This window comes from Bos taurus, chromosome 1, assembly GCF_002263795.3.
Source record: "Bos taurus isolate L1 Dominette 01449 registration number 42190680 breed Hereford chromosome 1, ARS-UCD2.0, whole genome shotgun sequence".
Classification (NCBI taxonomy): domain Eukaryota; kingdom Metazoa; phylum Chordata; class Mammalia; order Artiodactyla; family Bovidae; genus Bos; species Bos taurus.
In genome coordinates, this window is record NC_037328.1 from 78,786,841 (window position 1) to 78,806,610 (window position 19,770).

The 19,770-nt window shown below is 40.2% G+C and overlaps 1 protein-coding gene and 1 long non-coding RNA gene across 14 annotated transcripts in view; one reads left to right on the top strand and one right to left on the bottom strand.

Annotated features, from left to right (window-relative positions):
• LPP (LIM domain containing preferred translocation partner in lipoma) overlaps window positions 1-19,770 on the bottom strand; it is a 757,855-nt gene that overhangs the window by 350,669 nt on the left and 387,416 nt on the right. For 3 of the 13 annotated variants that reach the window (XM_059884795.1, XM_059884794.1, XM_059884790.1), the window contains exon 1: window positions 47-245. The exons of the other annotated variants lie outside the window; for them this stretch is intronic. The gene's annotated coding sequence lies outside the window, so the exon portion shown is untranslated. Of the gene's footprint in view, window positions 1-46; window positions 246-19,770 lie in introns of those variants that run through there. 13 annotated transcript variants of the gene reach the window in all.
• Window positions 242-12,606, top strand: LOC132346251 (uncharacterized). Its single transcript, XR_009496019.1, has 3 exons — window positions 242-339; window positions 7,967-8,028; window positions 12,353-12,606. It is a non-coding gene; the product is annotated as an uncharacterized lncRNA (long non-coding RNA).

A 19,770-nucleotide genomic window follows, 5' to 3' on the forward strand; every position in this document is an offset into this window, starting at 1 on the left:
TCACCAATGTAATATTTTGGCTCTATTCTTTCTTTGTTTCACTTACCTCATCTTCCAAGTCCTTCAAATTCCTTACCCAGCTAAAAACACCATTCTTTGATTTCTACAATTGCAGTTCCTTATGCCTGGACTAACTGTAGACTGCCTCAAAACCCTCCAAGACATCTTTGTGACTCAACTCACATGTCACATCCTCTCACTGACCTCATCCTCCTTTGTGACCTCAAAGTAAGACACACGCATTTCTATGAAGGTACACACTGACACACTCTCAGACCTTCAGACTCAACAGAAACTGTCCTCATACCACCCTCTCTGCTCTAACCCTACTGAACTGCTGTAAGTTACCTATGTCACACCTCTTTGTGTGGGCAGGTTTCTTTCCTCTTCCCAAAACATTTTCCCCTCTCTTTGGTTCCCAGTCATCAACCTAGAAAACTCTCAACAGACTTCTCAGATTCTGTTTAGAGATAACAGCCTCTCAGAAACCTCCCAAGGTCTCCCCAGAGTATATTTTCTTTGTCCCTCTGTTGTGACCCCAGAGTACACTTGCATGCATGCCCTCTAAGTCGCTTCATTCACGTCTGACTGTTCGCAACCCTATGGACAGTAGCCCACCAGGCTCCTCTGTCTAGGGATTTTCCAGAGAAGAGTACTGGAGTGGGTTGCCATGCCTTTCTCTAGGGGATTTTCCTGATTCAGGGATTGAACCCAAGTCTCTTGTGTCTCCTGCACTGGCAGGCAAATTCTTTACCAATAGTGCCACCTGAGAAACCCTGAGTACCCTTTGTTGACACCAAACGTTGGACATCAACACTATATAAAAAGTCTGTTAAATAGACCCATAGATATAGAAAGCAAACCTACCTATATATAAAATAAGTAGCCAACAAGGAACTACTCTATAGCACAGGGAGCTATACTCAATATTCTGTAGTAAACTTTAAGGGAAAATAATCTGAAAAAATAGATAAATATGTATGCAAAACTGAACCACTTTGCTGCACACCTGACACTAATGAACACTGTCGATGAACTACACTTCAGTAAAAAAAATAATAAAACAAAACAGTCTGTTGATGGACACGCAGTATGAGAAGCTAGGTTTTGTAGAACTACTGTCAGTCTCTCTAATCCCAACACTTAAACAGTTTTCCTCACACACAGTATGTTCATAAAATACTTGTTGAGTAAATGTAGTAGTCATCTCTAAAAATCATCTGAATCAGTGAATTGTATGGTAAGTGAATTATATAACAACAACAAAAAAACTGTTATAAAAAGTCTGAGTTAAAAATCTATGATTTTCACTATAATTCAACCTCTCAGTTGCTAGGACAGAGGTCGTATTTGCTTGCATCCCTATTGTGAAGCCTAGTACCTATAAGATATTCAGTTATATTTAATTAAGTGATTTAATAAAAATGAAAATGTTAGCCAGATTCTAAACCACTGAGCCACTTATTATAAAAGCCCGCTCTATATGATATTTCTCAGTAGGTGAATTAATAGTGATATTAAAAATCCACATTTATAAAAAAAAAAATCCACATTTATAAAATGTGGATATTTCAACATCCACATTTTATAAGTGAGGAATCAGGCAAAATAAAAGAAGCAAATTATCCAAGATTGTAACTGTAATTCTTTTGGGTAATTGTAAGCAATTACCCAAAAGAATGCCTCTTCCCAAATCAACATTATTAATGGTGTCTGAAAGATGCATGTCACTGTTGAAATCATATCAAGAGTTATGAGCATGTGCTAAGTAAGGGCAAAATATTGTTTTTAAAGCTATGTTTGGGAATAAATATATCACCAGGTTTTGTTTTTTCTTTTATATGATCAGATTAAACAGTTGGTAATCTTGAAAAGAGAAATAAATAAACTCTTGGCTTGACATGTGTCATTATTTGATGGGGTATTTCAAAACAGAATTGATATTTCTTTCTTTTTTTTCAAATTTAAAATTTTTATTTTTTTTTGTTTTTTTAAAAGGAATGGTTTATTTTTTAATATAAATTTATTTATTTTAATTGGAGGCTAATTACTTTACAATATTGTATTGGTTTTGCCATAATCAACATGAATCCGCCATGTGTTCCCCATCCTGAACCCCCCTCCCAAACCCCTCCCCAAACCATCCCTCTGGGTCATCCCAGTGTACCAGCCCCGAGCATCCTGTATCATGCATTGAACCTGGACTGGTGATTCGTTTCACGTATAATATTATACATGTTTCAATGCCACAGAATTGATATTTCTAAACAGTTGATACCAAGGGAGGCAATACCAAAGAACAACAGGAGTGGGGGGAAAAAAATCACTAATGATTTCTTTCATAAAAAAATTCTATACAGTGTGAAAATCGATCCTTATGGATTTCCAGTACTGGAAACTTCCACTTGGGAGAGAGTGTAGGTTTTTAAAACCCGCCAAAAAAAAAAAAGCCCTAAAAACAAAAAAAAAATCACTTCAAAAATTGACATCTAGGCATATGTATGTGAGGCAACTAGATATCACTTACTTTACAACATTAGAAAACTAACTAGGGAAAATCATTTCATAGCTTGTTCTTCAGCGTACTCATCTCGAAAAGAGGATAAAGCAATCCATGTTCTCACATCCCTCTCTAGACTATAAGAACTTCCCTAAAGCACTCAAAAACTGTAAGTTTAAAAGGTATGGTAAAAGATGCCCAAATCCTTTGCTCCTGAGAGACAAAACTCAGCATCTATTACTGAAGCTTAAATCGCAACTACCTTAGGACTGTAAGCATCTACTCCCCTGGTCCACCCCAGTCCATTCTAGCTCCTTAAAAGATCCAAGTTCATTTCTGTCTCAGGTACATGCACTGTTCTGTAAGTGCAAGTTCTCAATTTGACATGGAGCTGTCACTTAAGAAGTTAACTCTTCTGAGAAACATTGCTTGACCTTCTCAGCAAACACCCTGCCAGACACTCCTATCTGCACCTTTTATCCTGTTTCATCATGTAGATTTGTTTACCAACTCCTTTATGTTTTACATTCCCCTCACCACTCTTCAGCATTTAAGGTCAGGGGAAAAAAAAAAAACAAAACCTCGTCTGCCAAAGTTACCTCTCATCCTCAGTACCCAGAGTTCAAACAGTGTTGTTGCTGTTCAGTCACTAAGTCGTGTCTGACTCTTTGCGATCCCATGGGCTGTAGCACGTGAGGCTTCCCTGTTCTTTACTATCTCCTGGAGTTTGCTCAAACTCATGTCCATTGAGTCAGTGATGCCATCCAACCATTTCATTCTCTGTTGCCTCCTGCCCTCAATCTTTCCCAGTATCAGGGTCTTTTCCAATGAGTTGACTCTCAGCATCAGATGGCCAAAGTATTTGAACTTCAGGTGGCTCAGAGGTTAAAGCGTCTGCCTGCAGTGCGGGAGACCCGGGTTCAATCTCTGGGTCGGGAAGATCCTCTGGAGAAGGAAATGGCAACTCACTCCAGTACTCCTGTATGGAGAATCCCATGGAGGGAGGAGCCTGGTAGGCTACAGTCCATGGGGTCGCAGACAGTAGGACACGACTGAGTGACTTCACTTTCACTTTCAGCATCAAACCCTCCAATGATATTCAGGGTTGATTTCCTTTAGGACTGACTGATTTGATCTCCTTGCTGTCCATGGTACTCTCAAGAGTCTTCTCCAGCATCACAGCTGGAAAGCATCAATTCTTTGACATTCAGCCTTTTTTTATGGTCCAACTCTCATATCTGTATATGATTACTGGAAAAACCATAGCTTTGTCTATACAGATCTTTGATCTTTGTCATACAATGTGGGAGGACTCAATAAAGGTGAGACAAATATAGCATAAATAAAAGAAACCTCAGTTCATGGCCTAGGTTTTTCACTTACCAGCGGTGAGATCTCTGGCAAATATTCCAGGCTCTATTTACTCAAATAAAGATCAGGAATCATAAGCATATCTGCCTCATAACGTAGAAGTCAATGAGATGAAGTACAAATGTCTTACAAACCACAAATATGGTCTTTAGACCATGATAACGGTATCACTCTTTAAGACCTATCTGACCAAAGGTCAGTGAAAAAGTGAAAGTGTTAGTCACTCAGTTGTGCCTGACTCTTTGCAACCCCATGTACTGCAGCTGCAACCCCATGTACTACAGCCTGCCAGGCTCTCTGTCCATGGAATTCTCCAGGCAAAAATACTGGAGAGGGTAGCCATTCCCTTCTCCAGGGGATCTTCCTGATCTAGGAATTGAACCCAGGTCTCTTGTATTGCAGGCAGATTCTTCAAGGACTGAGCCACCAGGGAAGCCCAGAGGGTCAGACTCTGTTTTAAAAGCACTTTATACATACAATATGATGCCTTTGATAGTAAAATGCATTGTTAATTTTTTACCACTAAGGAAGAAAGAACTCCTGCACGTAAATCTGTAACACAATTAAATCTTATGAAATCAATTACAGCATACATATCAACCTCAAAGAAATTGAACCAAGAGGGAGAAAGGTGCTTCATAAAGTGGGAGAAATGTAATTTTACATATTGAATGCTCCTAACAATCCTATGAGGTAGGCCCTATTATCATTACGTTTTCCAGATGTGAACATTGAGGCACAGAAAGGTTAAGTAGCTTGTTTAAGGTTACCTAATGAGTTTTAATTAAGACCAGATCAACAAGGACTCATGAAACTCTATGGCTTCAGCTAGCCATAAAATAAAAAGAATTAGGTTTGCTTTTTCTAAATGGCCCAAATAAACCTTGAAACTTTGCTCACCAAAGTGTATGGTGTACAAAACTCTAACAATTCTCATGGCAAAGTATTATGAAAATAAAAGTAGAAAGATACCAGTTTTAAATACTGAACTTCAAGCTTTCTTAATTTGCATTCTCTTTGCATTTATAGAACTCAGTTCTTCCCAGATCAATTTGTGCTCATTTAGACTTTGCTTTTAAGTTTTCTTAATCCTTTCATTTATCTATTTTCTGCTTTCGTAAAGACACAGGCAGCTACCCTGGAGATGATAGTTTGCGTTTATATCTACTTACTTTCTGCCTTTCACCATTCTCCATGTTTTTTGCTCTGAGCTTAGTAGGCATTAAATAAATGTTGCTGACTAATTCTTATAAAAGGAAAAAAGATCCAATTTGGCATCATATCTTACAGCATGGTATTTAAGAAAAAAAAAAGCTCAAGCAAGTTTCCCAAATATGATTAGTAGCAATAAAGAGAAATAATGGCTCTCTGAACTAAACAGAAAAATCCAGGAGTATGGTATGTAAGGTGAGAGGAAGGGCTTCAAAACCAATACATACAGCACTTCCAGAGATGTAACTATTACAGTTACATTACATTACCAATATTTGACCATTGTTCTAAGGCTGAACATAGTTGAGATTAGAAAAAAAAATTCTGAGTTATTTGGTGAGGTTTTAAGAAATATCTAGTGAAGGTAACATATGAAATATGACACAGATTAAAAACAGCATGGTCCCCATCAATGCTCATTTTCAAAACAATGTTCTTTTTATATATATAATCCCTTAAAGTACAGAAAAATTATTTGCAAAATCCTGCTCCCACATAAGAAAGTCAAGACATGATATTCAGAGTCACCTGTGAAATTCTATTATATATTAGGGAAAGCAACCAAGGTGTAATCCCTTTTGTATTGTCTCATAATCACATAAGAGATGACTGAAAATAAGCACAACTATTTACTTGCTCGACTATTATTCATCAGGGATCTTCCCTTATTGAAAAGTTACTGAGAATATAAAATTAAACCTTACTATCCCATTTTTCTTGGAGAAGGAACGACAACCTACTCCAGTATTCTTGCCTGGAGAATTCCATGGACAGAGGAGCCTGGCAGGCTACAGTCCATGGGGTCACAAGAGTCGGACACAACTTAGAGATTAAACCACCATCACCACCACCACAACCCATTTTTCTATCATATGAAAAGTTCTATTAACTACATTAACTTATTAAACCTCATACAAAGGTCTGAGAACAAGAGGCTGTTCCAAAATCATTTGTCTCTAAATCCTAAATGATAGTATACAAACCCACACACACATCATTTCTTAGTGGTAGATAGAGAAAATCTGTATATTCTGGTAAAGAGCTCTATCCACATTTGCAACAATTTAAGAGTTTGTGAGTAAAAGGAATTTCCATACATTTTCTAATAATACATGTTACTAAAAATAAACTTGAGGTATACGAAAAGTATTTTTGAGTCATCAAATATTGAATGCTTTCAATTTATTTTAATATCAACTGTGTTTTATTATCCCTGGAGTAGGATATGGCAACCCATTCCAGTATTCTTGCCTGAAAAATCCCACACACAGAACAGCCTGGTGGGTTACAGTCCATGGGGTCGCAAAAAGTAACACAAAACTGGGTGGCTGAACACAACATGCTTTATTCTAATTGATTCTTTAATTTTTTCCCACAATTCATAAGACACAATATGTGCCTGGCAACATATTTATAAAGAAATTAAAGTTCTATCCAGCATCCAAAAGAAAATTACTAGAAATTTTAGCTTTTAATGGACAGAAATAAGATGAAATATTTTGGAACTCGTGATGCGATCTCACAATTGTTTTTTAATGGGCTCATTGCTGTGCTAATTCTCCTTATCAGAAATCTGTAAAGTGCTTCTGTATGGATTACTAATTCATCTGTTTTAAAGCATATTGGCGGAAGAAATGTTTTGTTGGACAAGAACTTACTTGTCCGATCCTCACACACCTATATACTCATAGGTGTATATTCATAAGTGTGTTTGTATCTGAAGAGGCATCTGTGAGGAAATGAGTATTCCAGTTGATGGAATTAACAATCTGAAAGGGTCAAGGGAGCCAGTTTCTCCTGTGAGGATTTTACTGTTTGAGTTTGAGTCTACTGTTTGACTAGACCTCTTTGGCTCTTAGCTTTACATTCTGTACAAAGGCAAACACAAAAAGAGTTGTTCTTGTATACCCTGAAGAGTCGGTAAGGTGTGAACACTACTTGAAATACAAATCTTCAGTAATGACAGCAATTTCCTTTATTAATCATGCTCTTATGGTAAAATTTCCATTTTAGATGCTATGTAAATTTCACTGAGACTGCACATCAGAAACCCAAGAATTCTTTTTAATGTCTGGATCAACCAGAATGATTATTTTACAAATTCACTTGAAAACCTCTGACAACAGGCACCTCTTATTACAGATAAGTGAACAAGTCTCTGATGGGATACTGCCATTGGAGGCAAGCCCGCATGAGCTTTTGTATAAATTACAACATTAGGAAAAACCATACAGTCTGCACTTCCTTTCAGCAGACACAAAACTGGTGACTGTGCCACCCAAAAGTTGTGAAGACTGAGTACATGGAAGATGGACTTGGAGCCTGAGGAAGAGGCAGGAGGAAAATGAGAGAAACTGATCTCTAAGTTACAAAACCTGTTCACTTGCAAGCCCAGGGGAGAAAGCCCCCTTCAGGTAGTCTTATAATACCTCCCTCTTTCTCACCTCACCAGCCACTCTCATCCACTCAGCAGTACCCACCACCCAGCTACATTCCAGACCTCACCTCCACCGCTCATCACCACACTCTCTCCAGAATAGGTGGTCCTTTCCATCATCTGCCTGAGCCATCTCGAGTCTCTTTGCCTCTACGTCAAACCACTCTGCCTTCAACCAGTTCCTTGACACCCCATTTAGAACTACCATCACTAAATGAAGGGAGGAAGTGCATTCCCTGCTCTTTGAGTTTTCCATGTGGAGGGACCTTCCATGGAAAAATATTCCTATCATCTGTCTAGGCCCCACTCAACTTCCTGAGAAGGAGCGGCGACTTAACCGACTGGTGACTTTGAGGAAAAAAACAGGGCAGGTATAGTTCAGCTCCTTTCTGAGTTCTACTCAGAATCGGCTGCTGGCAAGATGATGCTTTTCTCTACTTTTTCAGACTCTGAATTGTTCAGGGGAAGGTTGTGTGGAAGACAGCTTCACTCCAGGAGAAGCCTGCAGGTGAGCATCACTGACTATTATCAAAGGGCCATCTGTCATTTCAGGGGAAAAACAGTAGTAATTTCCTTGCACCTAAAGCTCATGCCAGTCATCCATGGTACTTCTACCTGTCATAAGGCTAACATTTTAGTCTCTGTCTGATTCCTGTTTCTTTCAATTACTTGTAGAACATGGGTAGAGATGTGGTGGTGGTTTATTCGCTAAGTCGTGTCTGACTCTTGTCACCCCATGGACTATAGACTACCAGGTTCCTCCGTCCATGGGCTTTTCTGGGCAAGAATACTGGAGTGGGTTGTCATTTCCTTCTCCAGGGGATCTTCCGGACCCAGAAATTGAACCTAGGTCTTCTGCATCACAAGCAGATTTCTGCATTGCAGATGGATTCTTTACCGACTGAGCTGTGCAGCTCTCCCAGGTAGAGAGGGTACTATTTATTGTGCTCCCTGAAGTCACAACAATTAATATTCAATTAGCCATGTTTCTTTCTTTTCACCCAAAGTTTCTGCTAACCTTAACTCATGGTAACCAACCAGTGTCTCCTCCCTTCCTTCTTTTCATTTCATTTCATTTTGGTAGTTCTGGGATTGCATGAATTCTTGAGAAAGGCAAGAAATAGTGCAGACCTAATCATTAATTTCAAATGACCTTCAGTGCTACACCACGACCTTCTCATGTATCTCTTCATTAAATATCTCCCAAAGGGTCCACACATTTCCATGCCCTCTTTCCACACATAACTTCCCTCTTTATTTTAGAAAAGAGTGAGGCTATGTAGCATAAATGTTCACCCCTAGTCACTCACTTCTTATCAACCTATCTTTGTTTCTATAGACGTACTTATCTCTCTCTATAGGAACAGAGGAAAAAATACCCAATCTCTGTGCTAAACTAATCTTTCCAGTCATGCTGTTGATCCTAGCCACTGCTGCTGGTTCCCTCATTCCCTCCCTTCTCCACACCCATCAATATCTTCCATGGCTCCCACTCCATGGGTGCATTTCCAAGGGAAAACAGGTCTCACTTTCACTTGAAGGCAGAGGATAGCGGGCACTTAGATTTAGGCCTACTCTTCTCTTAAGGTAGATTTTTTTTCTTTTTTGTACAGTCAAACTTCTTGAAAAGATGGATAGACTGAAGTTTAGCAATGAGAGCTAAATTCCAAGAAGTTCCACTTCTGGGTAGAATAATGCGAGAACCAGAATCTAAGTCTTCCGAATGTTTCTGGAGCATGTAGACTTGAATGTTGCATCATCAAAACCTTCCATTTGGCTGAGTTAAAACCTCTGTCTGACAGGAGACAGCATGAAATATTGAGTTTCTACCATATCCACAACTCTGTGTAAGGTGAGAGCCTCAAAAAGTGGTTTATTTTTAATAAATCTACCACCACAGCTTTGTAAACAGGTAATTCTGAATTTAGTCCACGACTAATTGGATCAGATGTTGAACCAAAACCAGCTCCATGAGATGTGTCCTTCCCAATTTGTACTGGATAGGAACCAAGTAAAATAATGGATCCTATTGCTCTGAGTGCAAGGCATACGGAGAAAGAATGGTTGGTAGTAGAAACAGAATGGGGCAAAAGCAAGAGATAAACAGAGTGTATGAAGAAGCGCTAAGTCGGGAGAGGGCAATACAGAGTGAGCATCATGGGGTTCAGAAGACTAAACAGAGTCATCAAGAGCAGCAGTAGGGAATGGAAAGAAAGAAGTTAGGTCATAGGAATGGACACCCACTGGATAAGGAAGCACCGGGTGTTTACTTGGAAGGGATGACAAAATCAGCTCCTGTTGTGCCCTTAGTGATCTTCCAAGTTTCCATGAGGCTTGGTTGTCTGGCTGTTGACACAATTTTAGGACTTCTTTCCTTCTCTTTGTATCCTCACCACAAATTCCTACCATCTAATGTCATCTGAGGTAGCTTTAAGCACATCTTGGTTTCCTGCAACTGAAAAGGACCTAAGGACAACAAACTTGAGAAACAATTTCTTTATTTTAAAAGAACTTAGGTAAACAGGATTCTGACTTATACTGGTATATTTATGGTTTTAAAAATAACGAGCCTTTTAACAATGGAAAAGAAAAATAGAAGGATGGAGGGAAAGGGAGTTATTTTTTGTCTCTTCTTGTAACACATTATCTGTGATTTGGGAAACCTCTGTGAGAAGGCTCATCTGCAATCTATAATAACGTACAAGAGCTTTCTTCTTTTTCCATACCCACATTTTCAGAATTCAGTCCCTATTAATTACCTCTAGAAATAAGAAGTGAGAAAGGTGGAAAGAGACAGGAGGGCTTGGGAGGTAGAATTGATTCTCTGGACCCTTATATCATATAATTGGTGCAGAAAGTTAAATTGTACTTTTTTTCAAGCCTGATTATGTGAAAGATTTGTTTCTTAATAAAGAATAAACTCATGGTAGTTTTAAGCACATGGCACCACTTGCATTTTTAATTCTAGTAGATATTTTTATTGCATTAAGTACCTTCTTCTAGCTGAAATAAGAATGTGGCTGTTTAAAGTAAACAAAATCATCACAAGAATACCCCACTCTTCTTCCATGGTGAGTACTCCCTGTATCCAAACCACAGAGCCATGGAAAATAACCTCCCCGACATTCACTCTCCTGGCCACAAGCATCTGTTTAGAGAAGTGTCTAGTTGGTCTAAAAAACACATCCTTGACCAACTAAGTGGAAGCTCAAGTCTATAACATGGACTAATATAAGGATTCTAACATCTGAAATGTTGGTTGAAACTGACTTTTGACAAACCTCAAAAAACCAAGCAATTATACTTCTGGACATTTAATTCTACACTTACACAAAAGCAAAGATATTGATGCAAGGAAGCTCATCTTAGTATGACTTCTACTAAAGAGCTAAAACCCATTCTGAATGCCTACCAGCACAGATGAGGTACATGATGGTGCATTTCAAAATATGGAGCACTGAATGCAAATCCCACTTACTGAAATGAACAGAGGAAAGAATGAATTAGAGACAAGAGGTAATATCATTTGTATGATCTTTATGTATGATGTGCACGTGTACATGCATGCTTAGTCACTTCAGTCATGTCCAACTCTTTGCGAACCCAGGGACTGTAGCCTGCCAGGCTCCTTTGTCCATGAGATTGTCCAGGAAAGGATACTGGAGTGGGTTGCCATGCCCTCCTTCAGGGATCTTCCCAACCCAGGGATCGAACTTGCGTCTCCTGCATTAGAGTCAGATTCCTTATTGCTGAGCCACCAGGGAAACCCATTCATGTATGATAATACATTTTAAAATAAATGTTACTTGCAAAGCTATTGCTATATATATATATATATATATATATACACACATATATTGGTAAAGCATTGGGAAGATATACAAACAGACTATAGTAATTACTTTATGAAGAAAGTATAGAGTTGGTGTGGGCAGAGAAGAAATAAATAAAGTGGCTAGTGAGAGATGACTCTGAAGGTCTATTCTACATACTTCCGATAGTTAGGATATTGTGATGAGAGTTTATCCATATACTACATCATAAGTGTGCTTCAATAAAGTTAAGGAACAGAATGTCTTCTATGTACTGCACATGTATTCGATTGGTGGGTCAGCATAGAAAGCTGGAGGAATCACTGGATTCAAAATTAAAATCAACAGGATCACTTTATAAGTAGGGGTTTGTATTCAACCTCATGTGTAATAAGAGGACAATAGTCTCTGGCCAGGTAAGCTCACAGACTTGACGTTGGGACAGGATGAGATATGAACACAAAGTCACACTACAAGGGCTCTATAAATCACAATCACTGCTTGTACTGTTTGTGTTCTTTGACCTCTCAAATTTCCCTGGAGAGAAACTGACAAGATTGTGATAATAGATAATTTATTTTAACTCCTTTGCTTGAACCACATTATTTTATCTCCCCTGTCTCCTTTCACTAAGGTCTGAAATGAAAACAAACATCAAATGAGGCTGTAGGATTTTATTTTATCTGTCACATACAGCTGTCATTAAACACACTTGAGATGAGTGGGTTTAGTTCACATAAAACTGCTTCTTTCCCAAGCTCAACAAACACGAAGTGGGGAGAAAAGGAAGCTCGCACTTGAATTGTGCTCAGAAGCGCCACACGCTACACTTCAAGGAGATCCAGCTGGCAGGCTGACACAGTAATAAGTTCTTTTAATTGTCAGGTCAGGCAGATTACAGATCCAGGCTGTCAATTCTTTCACTGCAGTTTTGTTATTGGTAGCTCATTAAAAATTTTTTTTTCCCTCCTAGTGATTCAATGTAAGAAAAACCACCTACCTTCTTTCCTTCCCTCCTAGGAATTTGCTGCTGCTGCTAAGTCACTTTAGTCGTGTCCGGCTCTCTGCGACCCCGTAGACCGCAGCCCACCAGGCTCCCCCGTCCCTGGGATTCTCCAGGCAAGAACACCGGAGTGGGTTGCCATTTCCTTCTCCAATGCATGAAAGTGAAAAGTGAAAGTGAAGTCGCTCAGTCGTGTCCAACACTTAGCGACCCCATGGACTGCAGCCCACCAGGCTCCTCCGTCCATGGGATTTTCCAATTTAGGCAGCAGCAATCCAGTACAAGCATATACTACTGAGTACCAACTATGGTTGAACCATGCTTGGTGCTGGAAATTCAAGAAAGAATATATACAAAATTTTGTCCCACAGGATATTACCATTAATAGGGAAGATAAACTCTTAGAATCCCAAATGACAATCATGTGACTGAGAGATGCTGGTAAACCCGACTTTCTCCATCGTTTTAAAGGAGTTACTTCTCTAGTCTACACATCTACTTAATGTTGGCAGTTTATCTGTTTCCAGAAGTAAAAAGAGCAACAGTTAGGAGACCCTGAAAAGAGTTGTGTGTGTGTGTGTTTGAGAGAAAGAGAGGGGCAAGGCGGAGAGAGCATGCCTGCAGTACACTCTGTAAACTCATGCCAAACCACCGCCATTCCTTACAACCTATACCTAACTGCTCACCTCCATGTATAATAGATCCTCAGTGATGCCCCATTCTCAATAGAACCTGAACTTTCAAACTGTCCTATCATTACTCAAAATTTCCTCTTCCGGATGTCTCCCTCCTGCAAACTTCTATTACACTTTAATTATATTTCACATAGTCTGTACTCAATAAATAGCCATACAGCCTCTTAATTTTACATGCTGCAAGCATTTCCTTGGAAAATGCAAACAATGAAGGGTAGTACTCCAATAAATTAGGAAGGAGAAAACTGGCTGAATTTACCAAAGAACCTTAGAAAAGATCTAGTTCAACGCCTTATAAAAAATAAACAAGATGTTCAGATAAGTGAAGTGATTTTTCAAAGTCAAATAATTTATGGAAGAGGAGGGTTTAGAATCTGCCTTTCTGACTTTTAACACAGTGCTCTTTCCACAGCATATTGTTTCTTTACATTTTTGAGTAATGACAGGGATGTGTACTGACAAGCCCAGTGGGTTATTAAGTATGAGATGGCATTCCATTAAAGAGATGGGGGGAAAGTCAAGAGTACTTATTAAAACAAGTGTGCTTTCTTTTACAGCACTGCCTCTCAAATCACTACCCAAGGCAAGGTACATTCAGCTACCGAGAGCACCCCCCTTGCCCATCACAATGAAGAAATAATGCTTTACTAAGAATTCTGCAGAAGACAATGGCAACAGTGAATTTCTACACTGAGTAAAATGTCCCTGGGGCTTAACAAGAAATATAGAATTAGGAATCTGTTGGAAAAGGAGGAATATGTAGATCCTATAACCTTCCAGAAAATAAAAGCTTCAGTTTATATTCATGTAAGAAAAAACATTTTTGCTCAGAGACTAATAAGCACACAGGATTCCCTGGTAGCTCAGCTGGTAAAGAATCCACCTGCAATGCAGGAGACCCCAGTTCAATTCCTGAGTCGGGAAGATAAGCTGGAGAAAGGATAGGCTACCCACTCCAGTATTCTTAGGCTTCCCTGGTGGCTTAGATAGTAAAGAATCCACCTGCAGTGCGGGAGACCTGAGTTCGATCCCTGGTTTGGGAAGATCCCCTGGAGGAGGGCATGGCAACCCACTCCAGTATTCTTGCCTGGAGAATTCCATGGACAGGGTGGCCTGGCAGACTACAGCCCACAGGGTCACAAAGAGTCAGACACAACTGAGCGGCAAGCACAATGCACGGCATAATAAGCACAAAGACATCCTAACCAGGTTGGCAGTTACATTTACATTCAGAATAAAGGGCAGGACATTGGTCTGGGAGAAGGGTGCTGCCTGAAATTTAGGCTATGCAGCACTTCTATAGGACTCCTGAGGAAATCATTTTGTCTGTTTCCTCGTATCTAAAATATGTTGAGGATTACCATTTTCAAGAGTTACCGTGAGACTTCAAAACAAAAATTACTTTGCAAACTCTAAGATATCAGAGGAAAGCACTGAATTTATCATTATCAAGAAGGAAGACCAGCCCTTGAAGGGCCCATAGACCAGCCAGACTGAGAAATGCTACAGAGTGACTGTTCCAGGCCTAACAGAGGGTACATATAAACTCTGAATCCTAGGAAAGAAAGGGAACTCAGGGGAGGATGGCCCTCAATACTTCAATACCGAATAAACACAAGCATAAAGAATCTATGCAGTTCTGGGAAGACCTTAAGGGATAGCTTGTTGTTGTTTAGTCGCTCAGTCATGTCCAAAACTTTTGTGACCCCATGGACAGTAGTCTGCCAGGCTCCTCTGTCCATGGGGTTTCCCAGGCAAGAATACTGCAGTGGGTTGCCACTTCCTACTCCAGGGATCCTTCCGACTGAGGGATCAAACCTGTATCTACTGCATTGGCAGGCAGGTTCTTTACCACTGAGTCACCAGGGAAGTCCAAGGGGATAGGAGTTATTTAAATATGTAGAAAGAAATGAGTTGGCAGAAGTCAAAGAGTTGGTGAATCTGAGAGTGAGGACTGGAGTCCAGGACTGGTGGATCCCACATTACATTATGGAGACTGTGAAATAACAGAAGCCTACGAAACACACGGAAACTGACATGCCAGTGCTTCAGAGATTGCTGGGTAGTGATCTGTGCTGTGCTTCGCTTAATCACTCAGAAGTGTCTGACTCCCGTGGTCCCATGGACTGTAGACCACCTACTTCCTCTATCCATGGATTCTCCAGACAGTAACACTGGAACGAGTTGCCATTTCCTACTCCGGGGTATCTTACCAACCCAGGGATCGGAACCACATCTCTTGCATCTCCTGCATTAGCAGGTAGATACTTTACCACTAGCATCACCTCTGAGGCTTCACTAAATTGGATGGAGTCCTGAGTGGTGGTTGCATGCCATGTTTCCTATCTTATCAGATCAGTGGAAGACCCTTTGCAAATGGCATAGCAAAGAGAAAAACCAGGTGACGCTACAAAGACCACTGGTCACCTGGAGGAGGGGAGGCAAACCTGCACATACTATGGGTTACGGGATGGATGCTTTGCATGTGTTCTTTCTCATAATTCTGGCCCCATCGAAAAGTAAATGTAATCATTCCTCTCTTATTGATGAGCACATTCAGATCTAGAGAAGTTCAATACTCTACCAGCATCCACAGAGTTGCTGAGTGGCAGAACAAGAATCCAGGTTCCAGATACCAGAGGGAGATCAGGAGCTCTTTATGCTTTGCCAGATGGATGACCCCAGCCCCGGCCCAGGCCAGCAGGCAGAAGATTCTGAGATGCTGGAAGGAGGAGGCAGGAGGGCTGCCGTGTTGACAACTGGCATTCAAAGGAGAAAGTGGTTTGGGGAACAGTGTTACATTCATATTTTCTGAAGTGAGTTTATGCGAGGTAAGTGTTTTTATTTTCTCTAATGAGAAACTGGGTGATTCTGGGTACCTTTTTCAAAGGGAAAATATTTCTCTTTGTGGCATGGCTGCAATAGAAGATTAATAAAATATGCAAAACTATAAATATAACTAGCATGAGTCAGGAGCCAGCATGACTTGGACAGAGGGGCTGGCAAGAAGCTTCGTTTTCCAGATTTGAGTGAAATAGCTGATTCTCTGAACATGGACATTCAGGAATGAAAACAACGCATCCTAATTGGTTTTCCTTACTAGAGACAGTACTATATACGTCAACTTCAGGCTTCTTATAACTGAAGCTCTTAATATACTATCATCCCTAACTCATAAAACTCAAATTGTATTACTTCCTTATAATGTTCTAAGCCTTTTTCACTTTGTGCATATTTCATTTATCATTTTACACTCTACTGAGATCCTGAATAGGTTACATTACATATACATCTGATAGAATATTTAGGACTCAATTTTCACCATCATTGAACATCTCTATGCAATTCATATTTTTAAAAAATGTGTGAATAATCAAGTACTTGTGATTATGACAGTGGGCCAATTAAGAGCTGAAGGTTGGGCCATATGTCATCAGAAGGAATTATTCCTCAATCCCAAACCTAGAATTTCAGGCTGGAGGAAGCACTGGAAATTAACTACTTCATCTCCCTTATGTGACATCTGGAGAGACTAAGGCCCAAAAGGAACAGAGACACGTTAAGATCACTGAACCAGCAAGGGAACAGCAGAATATGTGCTGGAAATCAGATAGTTTGTTTCCTAGTCTCTATGGAGATTTGTGTTTCCCGTTGGAGACAAAACGTCAAGCTCTTTGTTGAAACAATAATTCTTCTTTTTCCCCATGAATTCAGAGTAGAACAAAGGCATTGCTACGCTGAAAAAAGCAGTCTTATGCCCATCCCTAGACAGAAAGTTAATCAGACTTCATCAGTGTGATCCATTATCCTTTAAATTCACCACATTCATTTCTGACCTTTGGGGTAAACCTGTGGTTTTACTTTGCTTGTATTTAGAATGGCACGGGGGAGGTAAAAATGGCAAAAATAACTATGGCCTGGCAGTTCTAGAAACTCTCTTTGCTGAGTTGTTTTAAAAAGTGTTGAAGGTTTGGGACTTCCCTGGTGGCCCAGCAGTTAAGAATGCACCTTTCAATGCTAGGGGTGCAGGACAAATCCCAGGTCCGGAAGCTAGGATCCCATATGCCTTGAGGCCAAAAATCTAAAACATAAAACAGAAGCACTGTAACAAATTAAGTGAAGGCTTTAAAAATGGTTCACATCAAAAAATCTTTTAAAAAAACATATTCAAAAGAAAGCGTTGAAGGTTTTATTCCACCCCCCTTCCCACCCTTTGTCTTCACTGGTTCAGCAAACATCCACTGACAGCCTAATTCATACCAAGAATTTTTGTTAAATTTACTCTTAATTTTACTTTTGCTTCATTTCATTCCTGGGTCATTTACTGTATGATGGATACTGTGCCAAGTGTTTATCTCATTTAATCCTCCCAATAACCCTATGGGTGGATAATATCACTTCCTCCCTTTAAAAAAAGGCATAGAGGAAGGGCAAATAAGTTTTCCACCCTCAAACAACTAGTAAATATGGAATGAGGATTGGACTCCAAGCAGTATAATTCCAGAGTCCTTGTATTTAACAATTATTTAGTGTGGGTTCCACCTGGACAAAGAAAAAGTAAAACACGCGTGAACCATTGACTCAGAAGAATGGTGAAAATTGTTTGTCTTAAGGTAACAGCCATCAAAGATTTAAATCCAGTTGTCCATGTTTTAATTCTCATGGCATTTAATCTAACAGTGCAGATAAATTGCTCATTCACTCACTCACTCCTGAAGCACTTTTACATTACATTTTTAGATGGTTTTGTCTCTAGATTCTCTTCCAACCTCAATATCTTTGTTCATGACATCTCTAATGGTTCCTCTATGTCTCCAAGAAACATCAAAATCTTGGCCCCAGAGCTTAATCTATCATTTTAGATAATGTCACTCAGTATCACGATTTTATATTTATATCTGCTGCCACTGCTAAGTCACTTCAGTCGTGTCCGACTGTGTGAGACCCCATAGACGGCAGCCCACCAGGCTCCCCCATCCCTGGGATTCTCCAGGCAAGAACACTGGAGTGGGTTGCCATTTCCTTCTCCAATGCATGAAAGGGAAAAGTAAAAGTGAAGTGGCTCAGTCATGTCCGACTCTTCGCGACCCCATGGTCTGCAGCCTACCAGGCTCCTCTGTCCATGGCATTTTCCAGGCAAGAGTACTGGAGTGGGGTGCCATTGCCTTCTCCGAAATTTATATCTACTGATTCCTAAATCTATATCAAGTCAACACTTTGCCCTTGAACCCCAGGCTCAAATACATAACTGTCTACTCAACCATTACTTCTAAGGCTAACAGTTGGCTCAAATTTAGCATATTGAAAATCAAATTCCTGAACACCTTTTCTTCTCAAAGAAACAAAAATCAAAACACAATACTAATTATCTTGCTGTCCTCCTGACATCTCACTAAATTGAGTATTCACCCTTCTCACTGCCCAGGCTAAAACCTAGCAGTCATTCTTGGCTCTTCTTTTGCTCTCATACTCTAGATCTCATCCGTGCACTAAACTTGTGGATGATACCATCAAAATATATCCAGAACCTCATTTGTGTGCCCCTTACCTACCAACCAAGTATTGTTTCTAGCCCACATTCTCTTCTCCACAAAGGGGCCAGAGTGATGCTTAATGTTAATCACATGATTCCAAGTGTTCCCCATCTCACTCAGAGCAGCCTACAAGATCCTGTGCAACAGTCCCTGTTTCCTCCCTGCCCTTATCCTTTCTCATTCCCCTTAGGATCACTCAGCTCCAGCTTCTTTTGGCTCCTCTACCCTTTCTCAAACCAGACATCTGCCAGCTAGGCTCCTTCCCCAGTGCTTTTCTCTCTGGAACATGCTACCTTCTGTCCCAGATCCTTGCATGCCTCACTCTCTCACCTACCTCCCTTCTCTAAGCTTCTCCAACTGCCTTATATAAAACAACCAAGGCAGGAGACATGAGTTTGATCCCTGGGTCGGGAAGATGCCCTGGAGAAGAATATGGCAATCCACTCCAGTATTCTTGCCTGGGAAATCCCATGGACAGAGGAGCCTGGCGGGCTGCAGTCCATGGGCTCATGTCCATGTCCAGCAAAAGAGTTGGACATGACTAAGCGACGAAACAGCAACAAACCAAGGCACTCTCTCCCCCCTTTTAGTCTTGCTTGATTTTTCTCTACGTAGCACTTAACTCCATTAGACTGAAATGTTTACTTGCTTATATACTTATGGTACCTCTCCCCAGAGGAAAATGCACTGTTTGAGGAAATACACTTTGTTTTATTCATAGCTGTGCCTTCACCCTCTCAAAGAGACTTGCCACCCAACAAGTGTTCAATACATCCTTCAAACGATCATGAATAAATGGCTCCTCTTGTTACTCTTATAGGAGTTCTAGAAATAAGACTCAATGTGAAGAATCCAATAGCGTAAAAAGGAAGGCAGCAGTGTAAGCACTTCTAAAAGTAGCTTGTTGATTTAGAATCAAAGTAACATATTATATGTCACCATAGATTTGGACTGTGAGTCATAGACTGTTAAACTTGGGAGGCAGCTGCGCTGGACTAGAAAGAAAGTTAACTGGGAGTCAGGTGATGATGGCTCCAGCGCTGGCAGCGCCACTGACCTGCTGCACGACCTCAGACAGGTTTAGCCCCATGGGCTCTCCTCGTTCATCCAAATAAAGAACAATTCACCTCAAATCTCTCTGGTTTTGTAGTTTGATATGAAATTCAACTAGTACTTGTTCAAAAGATACCCTTTCAGAATTCATGT